The sequence below is a fragment of the Aptenodytes patagonicus genome, chromosome 11 (assembly GCF_965638725.1).
Source record: "Aptenodytes patagonicus chromosome 11, bAptPat1.pri.cur, whole genome shotgun sequence".
Lineage (NCBI taxonomy): Eukaryota > Metazoa > Chordata > Aves > Sphenisciformes > Spheniscidae > Aptenodytes > Aptenodytes patagonicus.
In genome coordinates this window covers 9671363-9694024 of record NC_134959.1, presented here as the reverse complement: position 1 = coordinate 9694024, position 22662 = coordinate 9671363, and the positions used below count along the sequence as shown (strand labels likewise).

At 38.8% G+C, this 22662-nt stretch overlaps 1 protein-coding gene across 7 annotated transcripts in view; it reads left to right on the top strand.

The window, feature by feature from the left end:
- Window positions 1-388: 388 nt before the first annotated feature.
- Window positions 389-22662, top strand: part of CDH11 (cadherin 11) — an 80854-nt gene continuing 58580 nt past the window's right edge. For 4 of the 7 annotated variants that reach the window (XM_076349095.1, XM_076349093.1, XM_076349089.1 and 1 more), the window contains exons 1-2: window positions 389-568; window positions 13141-13219. The gene's annotated coding sequence lies outside the window, so the exon portion shown is untranslated. Of the gene's footprint in view, window positions 569-2039; window positions 2059-13140; window positions 13220-22662 lie in introns of those variants that run through there. The other 3 variants (XM_076349096.1, XM_076349090.1, XM_076349091.1) reach the window with 2 other exon arrangements.

Below are 22662 nucleotides of genomic sequence, written 5' to 3'. Positions count from 1 at the left end.
CAGGATGGGTGTCCCCGTCCCCCTCGCAGACGTGCATGTGGGTGCCTGTGTAGCTGAGGTGGTGCAGAGCCGACCCGTGGGGTGGGGACAGAGTACCCTACCCACCCCCGGGGCTGGCTGGGCAGAGGGAGAGAGCGCCCTGGGCTCCTCAGCCCCTCACTTTACCCTTCCAACCCCAACTGCTCCCCCGCAGGCATCAGAGGGCACTCAGGACGAGGGGCCCTGCGGGAGGGCAGGCTCTGGGGTCTGCTCTCCTCTTGGGGTGGGGGGAAGGGAGAAGAAAATAGAGAAGAAGCAACAGCCTCCAGCTTTTCCCTTCCTCTAATCTTGCTTCACTCCCCCTTGCTCCCTCTCCCTCCCTCTCCCCTTTCCTCTCCCCTTTCCCCTCCCTCCCTCTTTCTAATTCCTGCCACTAGCTCGGAGCCTCATTCAGCAGCCGCTGCCAGTGGAGTGTAATAGGCTGAAGATGCTGCCGTGTCTGCTCAGTGTCTAGTTGTGAATGGGACTTGCCTCCTCTCCCTCCTCCGGAGGTGGCCGAGGGAAGCAGCCAGCCCCGCTGGACCCGCAGGTAAGCGGCGGCCGCAGCCGCGTGCCGCGGGGAGCCCCGGAAAGCCGCGGGGAGCAGCGGGGCACGCCGGCGCCGGAGTTGTCTCGGGTGAGCGGGGCGGCGGGGTGCAGGGCGTGCTGCTGCCGGGCGAGGAGGCGGCTCGGCCAAGGCGAAAGGGAAGGAGCGGGGCGGCGGGGGCAGTGGTCGTCTCCCGTAGCTCAGGGCAAGAGGACCGAGCGGGAGGATGCCTGCGTGTGCACCAGAAACTTGACAGCAGCAGCGGGGCGTGCGGCGGGGGCCAGGCAGGCGTGCCGCGGGGAGGGCGCCGGGAGCGGGGTGCTGGCGAGCGGGGCCGGGGCCGGGCAGCGCCGGGCGAGGTGCGCGGCTCTGCCGCGGCTCCGCGCGGAGGCGGCCGGCGGGCTCCCCGAAGGGGCGAGATGGTCTCTCCGAAGGGAGAAGGGAAACGCTGTGGCAAGCGGTATTTTTTTTTTTTCTTCAGCTCTTGCTCGAGGGCGGGGGGGGGGGGGGGGGCGGGGAGGGGGAGGGCGAGCATTTGTCCGTTTTAAAATGTTCCTCCGGATAAGCAGATACTGAAAGCCCCGAGCTGAAAATCTTTTACTTGCACTGTAGCTCCCAGGCATGAAATGGATATGCAGAAATTATGACTGCATGAAATGAAGGATACTTTATCCGGAATAAAAAAGGGAAAGACTTTGATTTATATCTTTCGTGTTGTTTGTTTGGGTTTTTTTTTAATTTATTTTTCTTGCTGGCTTTCAAATGCATTACTATTCACATGGTACCAAAATGGTATCTGTCTCTCATACGGGCTAGTCCAAACAGCATTAGACTCTTGGGTGATACGTGCATAAGCACATCCCTAAGAAAGGTAAAATAGATCAGACTGCAGGTCCCCATAAATACCATTAACTTTTAGAATAAAAGTGCTTCCTGTGCAGTCCTTCGGGAGCACGTAGAGCAGTCTGACTTCACGATACAAATGCCTTTACCTTCTATAGAAGTCCCCCTTTATTGTCTACTCTTTTAAATATTCATTTGGTGAGGAGAGAACCAGTATGTGCTAGGAGATCTTCTTTGTACCGTTGCCACAAAGGACAGTGTGGCTGTGGAACGCAGTATTTACCTACCAAGATATCTGCGACAAAGGAACCTCTTTAGCAAATGAGGTCACCAATTCAGAAATTGGCCGTTTATAAGGAGAATGCTCATTTCTTTTTCACGTTCCGATGACTAGTAACTCCCTGGGAAAGACTTTCTTCCTCTTGATTTGTGATGGTGATACAATAAGTATTTTACAGACTCTTCACCCCTCTATTAAGAAATTAAATGTTTTTAATTATTTAATAATGAAACTGTTGAATGAGAAAAGCAGTAACAGATTCAGAAGCAGGGAAGCACGCACTCAGACGTTACTGAATGTTCATCTCCTTTCCCCCCTCCCTTGCTCTTCTGCTTGCTTCAGTGTTTCCAAAGTCTGTGTCATTCTCCAGGTAAATACCTTGTTCTCTTTTTCTACGCTGGCTAACATATACCAATAAATAAATTTGCTTTCAGTGTAGAAGTTCTGCAATAATTAATCTGACATCTGCTTCAGTCAGGTCTGTCCTCTGAGATTTGGAACACAAATCAATGAATGTACTCAATCGTTTGGATGATTTTATATATATAGAGATATAGAAGTATGTGGAAGTGGAATTGCAGATGTTTGCTGATGAGCAGCATTTTCATAGCAGAGCGACGCAGTTCATGTTGCTGGGTAGATGGGCAGTAAGAACAGTAGGGAGATTGAGAGCAGAAGGTCTGGTTTGAGCTTCATACCTTAACACACAAAACATTTTTCTAGTGTGTTTCTTAGTCCACTACACACTAGAAAACAGAAGTTTCTGGCTGTACTTCTAAAGTAGTTATCCTTCCTCTTGCAGGAGAACAACAAAATAAAGTTACAGAACTAAGAACGAGATCTTCAAGAAAAGAATTGGAAATTCTTTAGGAAAATTACTTAAAAGACATCTTTCTCCTGCAGGCTCTTGTTCTTAGGCCCTGGAATAGGATATTTATTTTTTTTTTCACCTCAGCCTTGCACTAGAGCATCAGAGAATGAGCATGGACGGAGAATGCTATTTATAGACTTCTTTACATCAGCTTCAACTTTGCTAAATTTTAAGTGTTGCCTGTCCAAAAAAATCACTAAGAACTAGATTACTTCATTACCAGAAATGCTGCTACAATAGGGTATGGCAAGAGATGAGATAAGTCATTGCAATTTATCACCAGCAGTTTCAGAAGGAAATATGTATGGAAATGGTTGATTGAGAGACAGGACAGCCAAATTAATTTTTCTTTTGCACAACAATATGGGGAAACTACAAAGGTTAGAATGATTTCTGTGATTTATCTGATAAAATGCTTTAAAATATATCATGTGATTTCAGCTTCAATTAATATGCTATTCTGACAACATTTGACGTATTTAACTTAATTTAGCGTAAGAAACATATGTGAAGTTCGGAGTTCCAGTAGACTGAGACTAACGTCTTTTTTTTCCTGCAAATGCTGTAGCTAAACAAAGCATAACTGGAGAAACAAATGTTTTATTGCTGAGATTTCCACAATATTCTTAGAAGTTATTTCTAGCTCAGACGTCATAGAAATTTGAAGTAATTTCAAACTTAAAACTAGTGTCTCTTCTTTTTGGTGAACCTTCTAAACCAATTTTGAATCCATTTTGTGAGCTGGATGTTTAGCGAAATATCTTCAGTGTATGAGAAACAGAGGTCTCATCTGGAATCAATTAATTTGAAACAGTTTAGCAACATACTTCCTAGAGTTTTTTTGCGTCTGAGTTTTTCTACTAGCATTCTAAGCTAAAAATCTGTGTATAATTTCCTATGCTATACCCATTTTTTTTTCTTTTAAATGCGACTTCAGTTTTCATTGTCCCTTTGTTGGAGCCAACCTAAAGCTTAGGGAAATAAACGGAGAGGTGGTCATTGATTTAAACGTAGTTTGGATCAGGCACTTCGTCCATATGAATTACGAGGACTTACTTTACGCTTAAGTATTGTCATTTTACATCATATATATTTTTTGCTTTATCTTTTATCAGTTAAGGAACATTGTAGTCATATACTTCTACAACTCTTTTATAGTATTTCAGGAGAAAAATGTAGTCCTGCGTTTGAGTTTTGATGCTGGAGACTAGGATACTCTGAGGCTGTGAAATTATTGACTCATTTAAGTGCAAGCCTGCGTATGCCGAATTATTAAACCCATTCATCTTCTTTTCCTGTGTAAGTAAGGACTTTAACGTCATTTAAATATTACCGAAGGGTAGCGAATTTGCACACGATACTCCCGGAGGAGAGATTTCGCTCGAGGAGCCGGGGTTTGTGGAAGCCGTTCTCCCGGCGCCGAGCCTTGCTATGGCTCCGCCTTGCTCCACAGGTCCGCGGAAGGCGGCCCGATGAGCCGCCTTGAGGCACAGCTTTGGCGGCCGGGCTTCCCGCAGCCCGGGGCTCGCTGGCCCGGCGGGGCCCGGCCCGGCCCGGCGCGGCGCGGCGCGGCCGGGGCTGGCGGCGGGGGGCGCGGGCGGGCGGGCGCTAGAGGGCACTGGTGCTCTTCGCTGCCTCGCCGCCGCCGGCCCGTCTGCTTTTCAGGGCGCTATGAAAAGCCGTTTTGTTACCGCCGGCATCGCCGGCCCTCTCTGGGGAGGCGGGATTCGATCTCGCTGTGGTTCGGGCTAATGCTCAGGCAGTTTGTCAGGATTAACATCTTTCTAGTCAGTGGATCGCGTTACCTTCGGCGTCGTATTACCACCTTGGCGCTCGCTACAAAGTTTTGGAATCGTGTAACTTCAGATTGTCTGAAGAGTGCCACAGCTGGAGTCTAGGTGTACAACAAACAGCTCCCTCCTCCCAGCGGCAGTGCCTTTCTAGGGGTCTGCTGTCTCTTTCTTCCTTTTTCAAGACAGCGTCAGTTCCTGCTGTGCCAAGAGAGTTTAAAGATGGAAAAAAATGATATGGCGAAACAAAAAATAGCTCTTTCAAAAATATTGTCGTGCTTCAGAGGCCTTATGGAGACATCCTCGATAGAAAAAAGACATATTAGGCCAAATTGGTCTAATTTTACCCGTACACATCTAGGTCAGTGGAGCTTACAACTGAAGAACTGAGAAAAGTAGGTTGGTCCAAATTGTTTCCGTACATCCTGTAACGCTTTGGAATATAAAAGAAATTGTTACAACCCATCATTGCAAATGCTGACCAAAAAGGACATACATGACAGTATAGATTTTAAACTGTTGCAGGCTTGGAAGGAGTCTCGTTGCCACCTGCCCTGTTCTGATGTTCTTCCCTAGACATCCCCTTTGGGGTATTGCTAAAGGCAGGATGGATGCTGGGCTGCACAGATCTTTGATTTGATTCATAGACCAATCAAATTCCTGTGTATAAGAAATATGTGCTATAAGTAACGGAGTGCAGAATTTTATAATATTGTATTATATCTGCTTTGTCAGATACGCAGCTAGAGAAGACAATGTGTCTAATAGTTACTGTGGTCTACAACTTTGATGCCAAAAATGGGCAACATAGTGCCATAATAGTTGTACCGTTTTCTGTCAATCACCTGATTTAGGATATTAATTAAGAATTATCTTAGAATAATTGTTGGTGAAAGAGTTCATAACTACGGCAGTGGAAAATGAGCACCGTTTTGCTGAGGAGCACTGTGTTGCAAAGAGCAGTCCGAGACCCGTTAACCGCCCATCCTCTGTGCTCCCAGGCAGGGAACATCCCTTAAGCTCTTAGATGCACTCAAGGTGGGTGGAAAAGTTAGAGCTTGAGTCGCGTTCAAGGCCCTCCAGAGAACGTTATGCATGGCTGGGACACGTGCCCTGCAAGCCAGCAGGAATTCAGAGACAAGTATCTGGAGCAGCCAGCCCTGCTGCTGAGCAGTGTCCTTGGGGAAGGTGACGTTATGGTTAATTTTGCCTGACAGAGGCGTAAGGCCTTCTTCCATAACTGCTTGGGTGGTGCGGTGGCTTTCAGGCATCCCAGTCCCACTGAACTCTGCTAGCTCCATGAGCCATAATTTAGCTCTTCAATTTTAAAGTGCTGGCTTAAGCAAATTCTAAGGGGTTTTTGTGTTTTTTTTCTCCAAAGTTTGGCAATGAGTAAGAGCCCTCTCCCTTCTGAATCAGCAAGAGTTCATCAGAATTCTTAATTGTAATGCAATGGCAGGCAGAGTGGAGTAGTAGAAATCAATGTAAATGGATTAAAAGAAAAGGACCAAGTAACTGAATGTAAAAGAGGAGCCAGGATTTTCCAGAGTGATTGGTGGACAATGCAGCAATAGGTTTCCAAATACAATTCATTATTATAATGATATAGATCATCAACACATAGACTGTAGCCACATTATAGATGAACTAACATAAAATGCAATTGTGGATCATGAAGTATTATAAAGTAGACAAAAATTGGCCAGAACTTTGATACATGAACGTAAACTGTAGGAAGTACCTATCTAGACAGTAATTACACTTAAGTTTTCATTTAATGGTGTTGGTATGGTTTGACACTGTTCCAATGAACTCTCAATGATGCTGTGGAGACACAGGCCCACATAGGTGAAGACTGGAGTGATGAGCAGAAGGAATGACATGCAATAACCCTTTAAAACACAATTCACAGCATTTCCATGTTTGTGAGCTTCAGAGCACCAAGCATTTAGCTCCCTTATCTTTGTACGATGCAACTAGTGCAAGTTTTCTTGCCCTACCAGCGTGCATCAGTACTACCCCATAGCTTGAAAACAGCCTGGCTTAGATGGCTGTGCACAGGTTTGTTCCTTGCTTCTATCCTCACACTAGCAAGTGGGATAGAGATTAAATTTATGGTGTACCCTCTTGCAGCCATCACTGCTTTTCACGTGAGCTGCTAATCATACAGAGTCTATGTTAGTTTGGTAGGCTAAAGAGTTCCTTAACTTGATGTCAATCCCATTGAAGAGCTGCTGCTTCTGCACTGCATTTCAGTACTCTTCATTTTATACAGTGCTATCATCAGATATTCCATGTGAAAGTATTACATTTAAGGTTAAACTGGTGCCATAGAAACTATGGTTCAACATAATTTTTATCCCAGTGAGGCTGCTGCTATATATTTTTAAATAAAATAAAACTTCAGAAACACATTAATTGGTCTCAGTGGTCAAGTTAAATAGTTAAATACATGCATACATATCATTCTGCCAAGGATAAGTCATTAGTTCGGTATAAACCAGAAATGATAGCTCTATTTGAATCAGGAGACTAAACCCTATTTCCATTAATGCTAACTGTTTTATTAATACATGCATGTGTCGGCATTAAGTCATAAATTTAAATGGTCTGTCCCTTCTTGATTTAAAGTAATTATCTCAAAGATCTTGGCTGCTGAATGAATAACTGCGTTACTCCTTCCATCTTTTATCAACTTTTTTTTTTTTTTGTATGTAGACATTGTAAGGCAAACAAAAGAAATAGAGTTTGTGCAAAGTTGGCTGGCATTTGAACCAAAAATAAATGTATTTTCATTACCAGAGCAGAATAACTTAACCATACCAGCCCCCAGACAAGGATTCTCAGACCTTTTTAGAGTTATTTAGTCATATAACATTATGTACCTGCCTACATCTTATGTGTACTTTATGCACATTTATGTATATTTTCATTTATATAGTTAAAATTATTTTTGTGTGTTACTGGAAAGTTTTAATTGAAGCAACAGGTGAAAAATACAACCTTTAAATTGTTTGAGAGAAGTGACATTCAAAAAGTTTATACCTAATTTTTGGAAAGAATAATTTGATTTTACCTGAGAGAAATCCTGAGGTAAATACAGGACTTTGAATAGTGTTTACTTAATAAAAAACTGGTCTCATTAACATTAGAAAACACACTTGAAATTTTAGGATTAAAACTTGTCCTTTTCAGAGCAGTGCTTCTGACAGGCAGTCCTCCCTTTTAGCAGGCTTGACTACATACTGATGTAGTTCGGTATTTCTAAGTATCACTCAGTTCATTTTAGATCACCATTCAAGACAAGATTTTAGTGTATTTCTTTCTAGTACTTTCTAGTCAGGGCAGAAACGGTTGTAAGCTTTTCTGAGGAATGACCAATATTAAAACAGTTGAATGCTGGCAGGTTAATTCAATGTGTACAGAGCAGTGATCAAAACCTCCAGTTTCATATTGCGTGTAACCATCACTATTTAACCACAGAGATTACCAAACTGATGTAACTGAAGAATCACCCAAACATTTATCCAATGCGCACAGTGAACAGATATTTTTAAAGATAACTTCTCCTTCCCATTCTCTTTCAGCATATTTTTCTTGCAATTGAAATTCCAGTGAAGATCTTCAATATTTCACATTAGCGAAAGTTACCATTCATTCACAATTTCAAACCCAATTACTCCAGACATAAGATGTTCCAAAATTTTGAAAAGCAGTTGAAGAATAAATTTACTTGGGGCTCTGATTCAAATAGAAAACTTTGTCCACCACTGATTGTTGCCTTTTTATTTGTTACCGTTCCAGTCATAGCCTGTATAGCTCAGAGAATACGGCTGATTAGTATGCATTTCAATTCTTTTTAACGCGGTGGCAATTTACATAGCATTTCTTTTTCTAAAGCAAGAAGAAAACATAGCAGGCATTGGCATTTACATACAAACAATTTATCATTTACATACAAAAGGCCTGATTAGGTAACAATACAAGTGACTGTAGGTCAGACTTAGGATGGTCATTGTAGTTCTTTCTATCCTTAAAATTGTGAATTTTGCAATATTTATATGAAAAAATTATCTTCATAAACTATGACTATGTAGTCATGTTTCAAGTTCTAAATTTAACAATCCTCTTGGAGATCTCCAGTATGTGGTTTTCTATGGTGCAGTCTTTGGCTATACCCTTGTAGTGAAGCTAGTTTAAGATGATCCCTTCCTCAGTGATTCCCAATCCTGTACTGCAGTTCACAGTCCACTGATCTGTACAAACAAAGTTGATTTGGAGACTTCAGAGCTAGTTGGGGTATCGGCATGATCTGGGTTAAAATAAAACATGGACAATATTTAAAGTTACTGCCTATATGATCTTGGTAAGATTGAGCCTGTGCTCCTAGCCGTAGTTCTTGGTTTCTCAGGTTCCTGCATCATCATCTTGAGTTCATTGAACTTGCTTATGTTTAGATGATATTTCTCGTGCCTCAGTTTATTAGCTTCTGCTCCCCCTCTACAGCACAAAATCTAATATTCAGTGCACTTTTCACCTTCAAAGTTTCCCACTTTTCAATGCAAACTTTGTTCTGCCCTCCCGTAACCTCCATTTTATAAGGTATAGTGGACTCTTCTAGCCTTCCTTTTTATTTTCATATTTCTGCTTTACTCAACCTTATCCTCAAATGTGGAAACATTCTCCTCCAATTGATTGGGTCAGGCTAATCCAACACTTTCCTTCTCCTTTGGCTATTACTTCTATCTGAATTAAACGAGGGCTTCCCAATTCCTAGGCTGCAGTGTAATCATACCCCTTGCTACAATCTTGTAGTTAGTAATGTCCAGTTACCTTCTGCACACATTACTTAGGTTTTTTGGATCCATAAGCAGAAGTCTTACTTTCTTTGTATTTGGCTACTGTATCTAACTACTGGGAGCAGTTAGATATGATAAAAACTAATTCTCAGTATGTTCAACGACTTCCTATATATTTACATCATAACAAAGGAAACGCCACATTTAAGTAAGGTGACATTGGTGTGATCTGAGAAATACTCAAGCAATCTCATGAAAAAGGAAATGGAAACCAGCCTTACTGCTTCACTAGACCTTTTATATACAATATGCAGATGTCATATGTAACTAGGACGATGAACTCCATTGGAAAAGGAAACACAAAGATTTACTCCGTGCTGCAGTGAGGTACTGTGATTCTAGAGCATCGCAAATTAGTAAGTGGCTGCTGGCCTGTTTTTTAAAGGAGCAGTCAAAGCGCATGATGCAAATCAAAAGTCAAATTACAAAAGTCTAATTTTTTTTGAATGGCATTGAGTTGTCATTGAATGCCACCTTATCCTTCATTATGTATTTGTACATTTACAAGGCTAAGGAAATGTCCACCTTATTTAATATATGCTCAGAATTTTGTTACTGTTGTTAGAAGACTTTTTGTTAATGACTTCTATGAGCAGACAAGTTTAAAGTATTTATCTGACATTTACACTTTACTAGTTAAAATTCTGTCCAGTCAACCTGCTATAAAACAGAGAAACTGTATTGGAGTCCATGGGGTTATTCAGTTGACATTGGTATTATTGAACAATGTCCTTGATACAGAAATTTAAAGTAGTTTTGGTAATTACATTAACTCATGTTTTTAAGCAGACTTTACATGGAGGTGTGCATTTCAGGGCTCAGCCAGTTTTTAGTCCTACTAGCGTTAGGAATGCTATCAATACACCATCATATGTAAGAAATTGCACTAATATTTGTTTAATTATCCAATCAAATTGAACAAGAAATGAGTTTGGCTGAAACAATCAAGTCTATAGAGAAAGTGCCGGCTCTGATACTTACCAAGATTTGACAGTTGCTCGTTGTCATGACCTTGGCTTTTTTTATGTTGAGCTAGAGGTCAGAAAGTATGCTAGCTGTAATTACTGCCTTCATAAGATTCTGTAGGTCAACCTCTGCAGCAGACTTGAACCAGATTGCCTACATGTATGAGATTACTTGATGAACTGGGTGCAAATCTGTATTTTGTTCTCATAGCTGTTAAATCCTGTTTCTGACTATCACCATATACAGTCAGTGGAACAACTTAGTTTTTATGGTATTTCCCTTCGAAAATGAATGACTAACAAGTTATTTCTTGAAAGCTGTACATAATGGGAGAGCAACCAAAAATGGGACTTTTAACTTTTATTTATTTTTTGCAAAAAATTTACGGAAGGCCATTGATGCTTTATTAAGAAAAGAAAGTAATGTAAATGAAATTAATAATGTGTACAAAAGACTTTTCCATTGGTATTAAATCATTTTGCCTACTGGAGGAGAGAAGAAGAATGTTTTTGCCTAGAGGTATACCCCATCTGGAAATTAAATCCATTTTTACTAGAAATGAAATAATTCAAAATAAACTGCAGAAAAGCTTGTGTTTTAACTGTTTCCATGTGCTTAAAAGTAGACTATATTTAACCCATAAATGCCTTGGGCAGTTTATTACTTTGAGTTAATGAATGCTAATTGCTTCTTGAATTTGAGATCAGCAGTTCCTCCTTTCACGCTTTTCAGTAATGTTACAAGGAGTATTCTGAGTCACTCAGATACGACGGTTTCCTGTTTCACGCGTTAGTTATATATGCAGCTCCTGTGACTTAATGGCAAAAACATAAAATTGTATACACATGAACTTTCTTTCTCATTCTTACCGTTTGATTATACGCATTACTCCTTTGGGCTTTATAAAAGGCCCCAAGTTTTATTTTCCAACAAATTAGAAATATACCAAGATTTTAATAACATATCAAGTGTTTTAAATGTAAAGACATGAATTTCTATCTACATCGTCATGCCGCAAAATAATTTGTCTGTTATCTATAGTAAGCCAGGCATATTCATTACGCTTTCTTAAGCCTGTATCCTTATGAATTGAGACGTCAGTCTGAATGACATGAATCTTTTCTACAGCTATGCCTTGAAGGACAGATGCCTTTCCACCACAAATGATACCAGAAAAAGTCCTGTTGCAAAACTGTTTTTCCCACTTCTCAGTAGTCTGGTGAGGTCATTTCCATAATCCATGGAACTGTTGCTAAAATTAGGGGGATATATATATATATATATATATATATGGCTATGTTGTTGAAGCTGTATAGGGAACCGAGTAAGAGATCCCTATACATTAATTATGCCTTCTAATTATGCCCTTTTAGTAACCTCCTCATGTCCCAAAAGAATCCTAGAATGAATGAAGAGGAGCATAATTCCTCATTTATGGAGAGGAATTCTTTCAGTAATCATACTCAAAATTACAAATCAGCTGAGAGGCAGCATCTGTATGGACTTCTAGTTTCTGTTCTGTTTTTCAGGCAGCATGGCTAGGACTTTGACTTGTTAATGGCAAAGATGACTTCATCCAGGTGCTTGCATTTGAGGAGAGGGAAGAATGAAAGGCTTAAATCTATCTATTTGTTTTTCTTATTTTAAGAGCGTTCTTTCACCTGACTAGATGAGTGTGTGCCCACTCACGTTTCTTTTGAGGGAAATAGTTGGAAAGCATGGAACATGATGAAAACTTGCCTTTGTATTTCAAAGGCAAACCCCCTTGCTTCTCAGAAGTATTTTTATGTCTCAGTGACATGCCGTCTAAAGAGCAGCTTCCAAAGCATAATATTAAGGCAAGTTGACTTGACTGAAAAATAATTTCAGCTTGTTTAGAGGGGGAGTTTCAGCCATTCAATAAACATCCCATCAAGTCTGTGGTATAAGGATCCTATTGGACCTACTATATTCCTATTGGAGCAGCATCCCCAAATGATATTGTGGTGCTCACTTTGAAATGCCAGAACATTGCATAAAATCTGCTACTAGTGGCAAAAGGGTTAAAAAACATATGGGCTAGTTATCTGTCTGGAGCTTCAAACAGCCACATTCTACATCAAAAAGGGACTGCAGCAACTCCTTGATCAAAGCTCAGGTAATTTAATTATTTGCCTTCATGAATCAAGGGGTCCTTGAAGAAGCTCAGGATGTCTGGATATTAGAATATGGGAAATTTATTGTTTCACTCCTTCTAATATTCCAACATCAAAGAGAGCTTTTTCCTATAAACAAAGCAGTCTGAAGTCAAAGAATTCAAGGAAAAGCTAGTGTGGAGAGATTCAGTTTTCTAGGATCTTTGTGAGCTGGGAATTAAGCTGATTCCTGTGGGGTGAGATATTTACCACTGTGATTTTTTGTGTTTATTTTATATAACTAAACATCTGTACCACATCTTGCAAACTGAAATGCTCAGCTCCTACTCCTGTTAAGTTCACTTAGTTGACATTGTTTTTCCTGTTTCCCAATTTTACAGGATTTTTCGTGTTTTATTACGCAAATCCCTGTTTGCCTAAGTGGCTCTTTGACCACGTCATGCTTTGAGATTCTAAGTAGTACAGTGTAATGTAGACTGTGCTCCCTGATGCGGAGGAGAGAGTTCATAGCTGATTCCTCCAGCAGCCTCAGCCAAAACTCAGAAGAAATTTAAGGTGGTGACAGGAGCCCATGGTCTGAAGGAACAGTGCTCAGTCCCAAGCACTCTCTGTGCTTCTCGTCATCGGTGGGAGTCACGTTAGTTCAGGATTAATGAAGTAAAAATTGGTTGGCATTTTTAAACCCTAAACATAGCAGAGATGTGCATGCTGATACAAGAATGGATTCTCAGCCTGCAAAAATAAATGTCATTTTATTTCTAGGAAAGATTAATTCCTTTGTTTCTTTCCCTTTTATTTTTATTTTTGCATTTTCTTCTTTTGGTCCGCCAGATTTCCTTTCACAGCTGGGGCCCGACCTCTCTTTTTTCCATGTTCACGGACCAAACATAATATACTAAAATTTCTTATGGTAAGTGCCACTCTTAGTGTCTGTGTGTGTTGTATGTTTTTCTGCTATGTCATTTCTGCATAAAAGCTCTCTCATTGCCTATGTTGTCCTGATTTTGTATGTGTTATAGTCACAACCTGCAACAATCCTATGTGTCAAACTGCTATTTAAGCCAGTGAGATGTCTCTGTGCAGACTGCTTCCTTGTATCTTAGCAGGAACAGAAATAAATTAGTGGGAGACAAGTCAGTAGAGACAGGAAACAAATGCAGTCACTACATGTGGTGACAAATGTTTCTGAGAATAATATAAAAGTTATATAAATAAAAGAAAATAAAACGGGTTGGCTCATCCCACCGTCTCATATTTACCTGTGAAATAATATGTGCCACAAATTTCTAATACTGCAGATCCTTTTGCAAATGAAATTTTGTTTTTAAAAATGCCATGGAAATTTTTATAGAACAAAAGGACTGCAAAATTATGATAAATAATCTAATTAATTATCTCACGTAACACAGTAAATAATTAAGACAAGATAACAATGCAGTATTCTGCAGTTCATTGTCATGCTGGTGAGGAGCTCTACAAAGTATTTTGTTTAAAATGGTGACAGGGTGCTTGGAGAGACATGTCCTCTGCTTCGTGTAAAGAAGGTATAATCTATTTCACATATTGGCTAACTGTAAAACAGCTCTATCAGCTATGTGCACTACAGTTTCTGACAATAAGGTTATAGAATGAAATCAACTATACTCAGTTGGAAAGACATTCCAAATTCATACCATAATTCTCAGGTAACTGTTGTTGGAAGAATACATTGTTTGTGTGAAACTTTTGAAACCACCGCGTCCCATTTTTTCAGTTTCTTCAATTTGGACAGAAAACTCTCTTTAAAGCTTGAAAGACCTTGCTTTTCATTTCAGTTAACTAAACATGTTCAAATTATTGATAATTGTGATAATCTCATTCCATATTTTCCAAGAGATCAGCCAGTAGAAAGGTGACTATTTCACTCAAAGTGAAGTTGCTTGGTTGGTATCACACCAAATCTATAGTAGCATTCAAGACAGCAGTATTATAGTCAGCCAGGCAGTATTGCCAAAAAGTTTTACGTGTGTGTGTGTATATACATATGAGAACACGCACCCTTCCTGAATGTCTATCAATAGTTTTACTGTGAAATCTCTGATGTTAAACAGGACCGTATACATGAGTTTATGGAAGCCTTAATTTCTGCCATGTAAACTATGTGGTGGTGCGAGTGGTTACATTTGCCAGTGAATGATGCAGTGACAGTGCACATGCCTGTGCCATTACCAGAGGAGGAGGAATTGATTAGCAATAACACACTTCATTAACACTGCACTTTCTCAATCATTGTAATTGTGGCTCTTCCCCTAAAACATCAAGTGGAACAGGTTTCATTTCAACCAAATCAATCTAATGTGTTAAAATTTACATAATTTCCTCTCATTGCGTTTATAGAGCAGCAGGAATTTTAATTTGCATTGTCTGTATAGTCTATAATCAAAGTGTTAAGAGCACAAGGTTTATTCATTATGTATGGCATGTGGTGACAAATTTACATAATAGGCTGCATCTTGCTGAAATACTCCTTCTTTCCCCACCCCCACCTTTGCAATTTTGGCTATAACTTATTTTCTATAAACCCGTTAATTCAATTACACAAGCCTTTGAGTTCCATAGGACATTTATTAGGGAGAAGTATCCTTATAAAAATAAATAAGTGGATAAAATGTCATATTGAAAGATGAGAAGTGCTAAGGGAAAGCACTGAAAACTGGACTGTGTTTCCTGATTTCAGGAGAAAGCTGGTATAAAACCACTGCGGTGTGTGCTATTGCTGTATACTGAAGGTAAATGTTCACAGATTGAATGGAAAGGTACCTTTTTGTTTGTTTAGTGGCAATTACTATATAGAGTCTATTTTATGAAAATTTTCAAAACTAAGTTAGAGACTAAAAAGCAATTAAGAAATTAAGATGCTGTAAATGTAAACCTCCACCATTGATTGTTGCCTGCTGAGGCCGACCTTTGCTTTATGAAAATAAAAGTGCTTAACGATATTTTTGATAGAAGATCATTATATTTTAGTAAATAGAGAAAAAATAGAGGATTTTGATAACATTTGTAGCAGCTAAAAATATTATCTAAATGGGGAATGTAAGGCATCCGTTGGTTTAGATACATAGATCCTCTATGGAGTGTCACAGAGCTACCATAGCATAATATTTATCATTTAGATCTTTGAATTACTGAGGTTTATATGTGGCATGCATCAGACAGTTCCCCTCTCCCTTTTACTGCCCATGTAAGGATATTCAGACTAAAATGTAGGAATATACATTTATTTTTATTGTATCGTACTATCTTATAATGCAACAGTATAAACAAATATATTCCATGTTCTAGCACATACAGAAATTCAGGTAGTACAAGATTTATCTACCTTTGATAAAAGAAAATCTCTGTAGAACCCCTTAACAGAAATGCAGAATATATTTAGATGTTGACAGTCATGCTCTTAGTAAGAGGTTATATGGACAGGTGTTTCATGTTTACTGAAACATTCATAAAATAAATTTATTAATACATAATTAAATCCCTAATCTGATGTTAAGAGTTTAAAACCATCATAGTGTACTGTATTTGAATTGTATTTTAGTCCATGGTAAGAAAAGGGTCTGTGGGTGTATTACATGCATGATGACTTGTATTTTCAAGTTATGTAAGTATAGGAGCAGACACAAATCTGACATTTGTGAATATTTCAATCTCTGTATGAATTTGGAATGAAACTTTGGTTTATATAGTAACTATTAACATCCAACCTGTGCCAAAATGCTTCTGAACAGTGTTATGTCAATGTAGATGCAACAACTGCATGCATAAAAATGGGAGTGAACACTATAACTAAGTTCACATTACTAAAGGTATAAGATTAATACACAGACAGTCAGATAATGCTCAGTAGGTTTAGAGAGGTGCAAAAGACAAATGTAAAGCGAGTTAACCTTTGAGAGAGAAAATCAGAGGAAAGGGGAGACCCATTTTGCAACTGAACTCACCAATAAAAGGGCCTATTAAAGTGATTATAGAGCTGTAACACTGGCCACCTTTTTTTTTTCAGCTTTTCACAGAAGTTACTGTATGTGCTGCACAGTCCTTGAAAATGCCATCTCATTCTGCCCTCAGGCTCCTCTGACAAGGACTGTTTTGCCTGCTTTCCTTCTTTTTTCTTCCTTACCTATTTTTCTACCATTTCTCCACATCCATTGAATATCGTTTAAAAACCTGCAAGGAACTATCAAGAGGGGAAGGTTTACAGATAGAGGCATGTAGCAAGGGCAAGTAATGTAATAATGGTTGTCTGTTTGCCCATCATATTCTCAGAGATAAACAATGTATATGCCCAGTATTCATATTCTTAGAGTGGACCCATTCTGATTGTATGAGCTGTAGCGTAGGGGGCGAGGGAATGTGCTACAGTTTTTAAATGACTTCCTTTCTATACACAGTGCGCGAGAGCTGTATGAACCCCAAACTGATTTTGTGAGCTTTGCAGAATATTCTTGTCAAATTGAAATCTTGCTTGAACTGCACCTGGTTTTGGACTCTGATGTTTCCAAGTATCAGCACATCTTGCTGTTGATTAAGCATCAGCTGAAAAAATGCCAGTTGGAAATGTCACCAAAGCTTTTCTTTGTTTGAGCTGCTCCTGGCCATCTGCAGGGAGGCTGCCTGCCTGTGTAGGTGAGAATGGATGTTTCTGAAAGCCCAAGAAGTAAAGGGGAAAGGTGGAAATGTATGAAGAGTTATGTGCAATGCCAGTTCATACCACCTGAGGATGTGCCCTCTCTGGGGAATTGCACCTGGAGGTTGACTGAACCAAGTGAAGCTCTGTGTTGACATCTAACACAGATGAATTAAACTACCGAGTTCAGTTTGGGAAATTTCACTTTATGCAGTAGCACCTCTGAGTTGGCTTAGTCCTGCTGCCGTGAGCTTTCTAGGAGAATAAGACTTGCTGAAGTCTAAACAGAAGTACACTCAATCTGCTATTGCCACGAGATTAAAATACAATAGTCAAAGCAATATATCTTAACCAGCTCTGCAGATGCGATGTTCAGCAATACATCTACCGCTGAAGGTGCTATAGTTTATATCCCACTTCATTCAATTTGATATATAGTTTTTCTTGTGCGTGGCTTCAGCAGCTGCCATGTAGATCAGACTTCGGCTGAAATCTGTGTTTGTAGCACTCTTTATGAATAAGAAAAATGTGTTTTACAACTCAATATGAGAGATGAAAGAGAAATCAGAGAAAGTTAAAATGTTTTAGAAGTTTAGCAAGTTGTCTCTTGAAATGGCTACAGAACTTGGCCAGGCAGTAAAATAAAATAAAATGTACATTAATCAGTTGAAATAGCAGATTAAGATATTTATTGTAAATACTGTGATGCTACAAATAAACAGGAACACTTTTTTTCTGCAAACCAAAATACCGTTTCACTATCAACTCAATAACTTACCTTTGTTTGAAAAGGCTATAGCTAATCCAGTTAGAGAAATGCCTAAGATTACGGTAATTAAAAGAGCAACAGCACCAACAGCACCTCCTTTCTAACCTCCTGAGGGATAGTTTGGCATCCAGGCAGGAGAACAAGGGAATGGTTCACCTTTCTCTTAGATGTTGCGGTTTGGGCAGGACTTCGGCAGGCTCAGATCAGACTCACTGGGATTGTTTTTCAATTTGTACTTTTCTTCTGTAACATGGAATATGATTTTTTTTTTGGTAGTATTATCTGGGGCTTTTATATAACAAACGTGTTCCTCTTCCAGGACCTATGCCAGCGGTGAAACTTTTTGATTTCTCAAGCTCTCTTCTTATGGCCCGTTATAGGTTTTTGGTCTTGTATTGCGTGTCTTAAGTTTACTGTAGCATGCATTGAAACCTATATGCTGCATACATATGATCGTGCTTTTGAGTGGATGCACCTTTCTAATGTACTTCTGCTTTGCCTGCCTGAGGTGGCTGGAGTCAGAAACTAAAAATGTCTGGTGCTCCTCTTCTTTTTTATTTAGAGGTACAACACACTATCCATAGAGACAATTCCATTGCTTATTTGCATGATAACAGAAGCAAGAGCAGAAACCCCTTGTTTTAAGCATTAATATTTACAGGGTGCTTTAAAAAAAGTGTAAAATATTAATGTTGACAGCTTTCAAAGGAAATAGATCAGCTGCAAATAGGCAAAATATTTCACTAATTTAGTGGTTCTTTCCCTCCTTGATCCTGTTTCAATTCAGGGACTATACAAAAATTCAGTATTTAATAGGTTTTTGGAAACTTAGTTTTAAATCAGGGAAAGATCAGCAATATGACATTGCCGGCTCCAGAGGAAAAATGAAATGTCATGTAACTGAAATAAGTGCTACAACTCTTTGTGAGGCAATTTCTTATTTTTTTCTGGCATTATTAGATTTTATAAATATCCTACTGTGTACAGGTATGTTCTCATCTCCCCATCTACCAGTACAGGCTGATGGGCTGTCCTCCACTCTCAGATGACAAGCAGCCAGCAGCAGTTAATGACAGCATTGGGGTTTTTGGCACCTTTTTTACACTGCACTGACTCCATGCTCACAGGATAATTATCTCTCAGCTTTGCTTTATGTCACTGAATACAGGACATGCATCAGTGCTCCTTCGAGAAATTTCCAAAGAATTTATCTGTGAAACTATGATTTCTAAGTGGTTGTGGGGAAAGGGACCCTTGACTCAAAATATGACTAACTCAGGGGTATTAACAACATCAGTTTCTTGGTTTCTCTTTTCTGAAGTGCTATCAGTGAATTTTGGGCAGGGTATAGCATTGTGATAGGGGATGATATGCAACTTTATGTATTCGTGGATATCAAAGAAATCTTAGAAATATTTATGTGGAAGGCGTCAGTACTTTTGAGGATGGATTAATATGCTTAAATATAGGCAAAGGGAAAGATCATGGAGGTGGTGTACTTAAAATTTCTGTTTCATGTTAAATTTTATTCTGCAGCAAGCTATGTTTATGGGCTCCACCGTGAGAGCTGAAATAGCAGATAGAGAAAGCAATGCCAGAGCTGGGAAGAACATGTGTCTTCTTTGCTCCATATGCACTTTGTCAAATAAAATTTCTTTTTATTCCTCTTGGATTAAAGAAGACGGAGATAAAATAAATTCTTATTCTTGACTTTTCGCCCCCATGTTGCTTAGTCTTTCATCTTTTCAGTGCCTGGATCCTTCTTTTAACCTATGTCTCTATTGCCCATTTTTAAATATACTAATACCACAGATTCCCTTTCCACATTCTTGAACTCGAACTCAATGAGATTTTTACTGCTGAACTTTAATGGGTCAGGTCTAAGTGTTCAGAGTGCCACATACAGTGGCTTCCCAAACTCAGTTCAAATTTTCCAGCACACTTATTACAAGGATTTCCCCCCCTTTTTTTTCTTTTTTAAACTGTGATTCTAATTATTTCAAGCATAATTATGGACTTCAAAATTTTGGGAGTACTAAATGATCTGCAAAACACTAAAACAGGCAGATCATAAGCATCTTATCATCCTCAGAAGCAAATAGTATTAGAAGTCTTCTGAAGAGGCCATGGATTGCTACAAGGAAGCTGAGTGAAAAGGATTGAATTACTTATGCCAGAATATTTACATGGCACTGAGCCTAAATGGTTGTCAGAAGAGTTTCTCCTGTTGAATGATCAAGATAAAGCTGCTACAGTCCTTCCAACTCATTCAGCTGTACGAGCTTTAATTACCTAAACCTGGACTGAACCCACTAAATCAGTCTGGTTCTTCTGAACTGCAGTCATTAAATAACTTACCCCCAATAACATCCTGGTGTGAGTTGTTGCTTCTAAAGTTAGTTGTAAGAAACACTATTGGAAAGGGATCTTTGAGCAAGGGAATACCAACGCTTTTCGTAAAAGATTCTGATAATAAGAAAATAAAGAGTGAAACTTAAGTTGTTTGTTACAATTATCCTTTTCAGATTTATTTGAGGTGTTTCAGCTCAGAGAAGATGACCTCTATTTTCAGTGTTTTTTCTGTATAAAATAACTTTTGTGCCTTTTCAAATTAAATATTACATATTTGTTATATTCTCACAGAACCTGAGAAAACCAAGGGGCATATATTTGATTAATTGACCTCTATTGAAATCCATAGTCTTGTCCTTACCATTGAAAAATAAATTTTGTGAAAAGTCTTTACAGTATATCAGATCACAAGATGTTCCCTGTATTTCATTTGCTCTTTTCCAATTCTTTTTTTCCAAGAAGTTCAATACTACTAATTCCGTTCTGATAATTTTTTTCCTTAGATTTAAAATAGAGGAAATGTAAATATTTTATTTCTGCAGTAAACTGTTCCTCAAGGAGGTGATGAGGGTACCACAGAATGAGATAAAAGTCAGATAAATCTGGCTGTAATAGTCTCCCGAGGAACTGTTAAGGTTTTCAAAGGAAAGAGCATTAAATCGATACAGGCTAATAATTTCTTCCAAGTATTTTCTCCAGATATTATTGTATAGAATTTCAATAGATTTTTTCCTTATTCTTGAACTGTTATTATTTTCTCCAGCTTCTTTTAGAATAATGTTAGCAGGTATCTGTTTCACTCATAGACCAAATAGCTGCAATTCTTTATGCAGAAAAGAAAGGGCATTTACTACCTTGAAGTTATTGTTTCTCAGATGCTAACATAGGCAAAAATCATAAAGCAACAGACTTGCTGTGATTTTAGATATTTCTTTCCTGGAATAAAAAAAAATCTAGAATTTTTAATTCAAAGGAAAATTAATTCCATCCCTTAGTATTCTTAGCAAATGATTCATGTAAGAGTTTTCAAAGTCATTAGCAAATATTTCTTTTGATAAGATGGAAGATTGAACTTAAGAGGAATTGCTAGCTCCCACATCGTGTCAGTTGGACTCAACTGAAACTAGTTTCCAAATTTATTTCTTTGTCTGCCTCTTGTTTCTGTATAAGACAGAATATATGGATATATTGGAGGTCATATGGATACATGGAAATGTATGTATAGTTAGTGGGAGAGTCTTCTGTTTTGCTTAACATCAGTAGTAGCTGTTTCTGTTTAGCATGATGAGAACATCCACTACATTAGACTCGTGGAGCTACAGAATATAGAGGTGGCCTTTACAGGTAAGATGTCTGAAATTACTTCTTTTTTCATGTTAGTATTTGTAATTAGTTTTAGGTCGAGACAGTAGCAGAAAACAAAATTTGCTTCAAAAGTAAAAGATGTTACCTTTTAAAGAAATTAACTCTCTCCAAACCTTTTGCTCCAAGTTTAAAGTTTTTTGTGGTTCAAAATTTAAACGAACAAAATTTTCTAGCGAAGAAGATACGGTTTTGGTCGTCTTCTGCAGTAGAAAGTGTTTGCTAATATAGTTATGCCAGGATATCTATATCAATAACGATCCTTATTTTAAGCACAGCATGTGTTGGCAAAGGAATGCTTTTATCAGTTCATGAATAAAACTCATATAGCAGAAATGACTCGTCTTTGCCAGCTGAGATACTTCTATTCTCAGGTTTTTGTCTTACACCATTGTCAGGGAGGAGGGGCTGAAACCATACATCTCTGACTGATGTAGGCTGGACCCATATTTTCAGGGTGCCAGAGAAAGTGAGACGTTGCTAATTTACACATCTCTAAAGTTTCTGCTATTTTTTTTTAAAAATTATTTCTAAAGTCACAATTTTAAAGAGACATGGATATCACCAACAGGTGACTTGAGGTCCTGTAAAAACCGACAAAAAAGATTGATAGATTGAGTATATAGGTTAATGGCACATTTTCTAATCTAGAGGGATCTTAGTAAAAAAATGTGGGTTCTTCTCCTACTATTGTGGATTCTTTTAATGACTTGTTCTATGGCCTTTATACAGGTCATTCGTCTCTTTACACCTTCCCAGCTGGCTGTGCCCATCTCTTATAATATATTTGCACATGCTTTTAGAAATCAAGAGCCTTTAGGAAAATAGGTCCTACTGTCAAACCAGGAATAATTTCCAATCTAAGAAATTTAAAATGTCTGAAGGGTTTTCTTACATAAAAGTCTTGTGCAGGAGACTAAAAACCCGTGGATATAACATAGCCTGAGTACAACTGAATATGGCCAACAGTGGCCTTCAATTCAGAACCTGCAGAAGGAGTTATAGTTAACTATACGCATCAATATTAAATTAGAAAAATTAAGGACTCCTTAGCTTGGAAATGTCACTAATAGATTGCTGGTGGAACATATGCATTATTCATGCGCAGTATGATACAATCCTTAGTGCTTATGGTTAAGCACCATTTTCCATTCTTCTGTGTATAAGCTTTTAAGCGCACAACATATTTACTCCAGACCTGGGG